Raw genomic sequence first — 2,831 nt, forward strand, 5'->3', positions numbered from 1 at the left:
TCTGCCTCTGCATCCTGGGATTGAAGGTGTGCACCGCCACACCCCGGCTCAAATGTCACTTTCATCCTGATGGCTTTATTAAAAAAGAACACCACCACCCCCAAAAAAAAGAAAAAAAGCCGGGCGGTGGTGGTGCACGCCTTTAATCCCAGCACAGAGGCAGAGCCAGGCAGATCTCTGAGTTCAAGGCCAGCCTGGTCTACAAAGGAGATCCAGGAAAGGCACCAAAACTACACAGGGAAACCTTGTCTCGAAAAACCAAACAGAAAGAAGAAGAAGGAGGAGAAGGAGGAGGAGGAGGAGGAGGAGGAGGAGGAGGAGGAGGAGAAGGAGAAGAAGGAGAAGAAAGAAGCCCTTCTCTCCTCCTACAGTGTGGATCGCAGTCCCTTGTTCCATTGTCTTCATTAACACAGCCCTTCTGAAATTATTTGCTTGCTTATTATGTCTTTATGAGTTCCTACAAAGTGAGATCCAGGAAAGACACCAAAACTACACAGGGAAACCTTGTCTCGAAAAACCAAAAAGAAAAAGAAGAAGAAGAAGAAGAAGAAGAAGAAGAAGAAGAAGAAGAAGAAGAAGAAGAAGAAAGAAGAAGCAGCAGCAGAAGCAGCCCTTCTCTCCTCCTGCAGTGTGGATCGCAGTCCCTTGTTCCATTGTCTTCATTAACACAGCCCTTCTGAAATTATTTGCTTGCTTATTATGTCTTTATGAGTTCCTCACCAAGATAAAAGTTCCCAAAGACAGAGGCCATGGTGACCTACTGCATAGTGCCAGGTCCCGTGGCACAAGATAAGGCTTACTTAAAATGTACTTGCATAATATTCAAAGAGATGAAGGCACTTGCCCAAGGTCACACAGCTAGGAAATGACAGAGCCAGGTGAGAGCCCAGATTCCTCTGACACCCCAAAGGCATACCTTTCCACTCTGCAAAGCCTCTAATATGGTGGAGAGATTTTGTTTTGTTTTTCGAAACAGGGTTTCTCTGTAGCTTTGGAGGCTGTCCTGGAACTCGCTTTGTAGACCGGGCTGGCCTCGAACTCTCTGCCTCTGCCTTCTGGGATTACAGGCATGCGCCACCACCGCCCGGCTCGATTTTTTTTTTTTTTTTTTTTTTTTTGAGACAAGGTTTCTTTGTGCAGTTTTGATCTTGCTCTGTAGATCAGGCTGGCCTCGAACTCACAGAGATCCGCCTGCCTCTGCCTCCCGAGTGTTGGGATTAAAGGTGTGTGCCACCACCGTCCCCTAGTGGAGGAAATTTAAGGCCATCAGTTAGAAATGTGGAGTTAGAAACGGGCAATGACCAGACCAAACCCTGGAATAGCAACAGGTATTGAGATCAGTGAAGCCAAATTCTTACCAAAACATTCCTCTTAAATAATGTGCATGGGCCAGGCTGGGTGGTCCACACCTTTAATCCCAGCACTCAGGAGGCAGAGGCAGGAGGATCTCTGTGAGTTGGAGCTCAGCCTGATCTACAGAGGGAGATCCAAGATAACCAGAGCTGCATAGAGAGACCCTGTCTCAAAAAAATTATAAATAGAAAAAAAAAAAGAAAAGAAAGGAAACACACACACACACACACACACACACACACACACACACACACACACACGTTTGTGAGTGACGACTCAGCAGTTACTCTGACCTGAGTGTGGTTCCAGACACCCACATCAGGCAGCTCACAACAGCTTGTAACTCCAGCTCCAGGGGCTCTGTTGCCCTCTTCTGGCTTCCAAGGGTACCTGCATTCACACTCACAGACACAAACACACATAACTAAAATAAAAATAGATCTAAATATATAAAGAAATGATAAATTAAAAAAATATATGAGGGGTTGGGGATTTAGCTCAGTGGTAGAGCGCTTGGGTTCGATCCTCAGCTCCACATTAAAAAAAAAAATGAGACAAGGTCTCATCATGTGCCTCAAACTCTCAGATCCTCCAGTTTCTGCCTTTTAAGCACTGGAATCATAGGCATGAGTGGATGTGCCCGAATTAGTCATCTTTATGGGAAGGCTGGGGTAGCTCAGTTGGTAGAGTACTTGCCTAGCATGTGTGAAGCCCTAGCTTCTATCCCCATTGCCACATAAGCCAGACAAGACTACACACACTCCTCATCCCAGTTCTCTGAGGATCAAAGGTTCAAGGCCACCCCTGTCTGCATAGTGAGTTCAAGGTCAGCCTAGGCCACAGAAGTCCCCGTCTAAAAACAAAGCAACACTAAAACCCCATCCTTGGCGGGAAGTTACAGGGCACAGTGGGGGCGCAGGGAGCCCCTCACCTCCTAGGCTGGATGCAATGACCAGGGGAAGCAGAAAACACCCCCTCCTTGTGGGCTGTATTCTTTTGCTTCCACACATAGCATCTGCTTCTGTCCTTGGGCCTCTGGCAGTAAGACTGTGTCTTTCTACTGACTACAGATTCTGCCATATGGGGTACAGTGTGGCCTTGGACAAGCCACATGGTTCTCTCCCAGACTCCGTTTCCAGGTTCCTGTAGATGACAGGCTGTGAAATGCAGTTTGGAAGACTGGAGCTATTGGGGGTCAGGATTTCATGCATCAGGGTTGTGGCAGGCGTGAGAGGATGGACAGAAGCCCTCTCCTTGTCACGTACTTCTGGATTATATTACAGTTAAGCACAGGGGCTCTTGCCCCATTAGCTGAGCAGCTACTTCCTGCCACAGCTGGGGCTGCACATTGGAGCCCATACATTTCCTCAGAGCAGGTAAGGTCATCGTCATCCATTTTATGAATGAGGCTCCCGTGAGTGAGGTGAAGGTCCCAGGGTGGCAAGAGTTGGCAGAGCTGAGCTTCTGGGACGGCTCAG

The sequence above is a fragment of the Onychomys torridus genome, chromosome 22 (assembly GCF_903995425.1).
Source record: "Onychomys torridus chromosome 22, mOncTor1.1, whole genome shotgun sequence".
Classification (NCBI taxonomy): domain Eukaryota; kingdom Metazoa; phylum Chordata; class Mammalia; order Rodentia; family Cricetidae; genus Onychomys; species Onychomys torridus.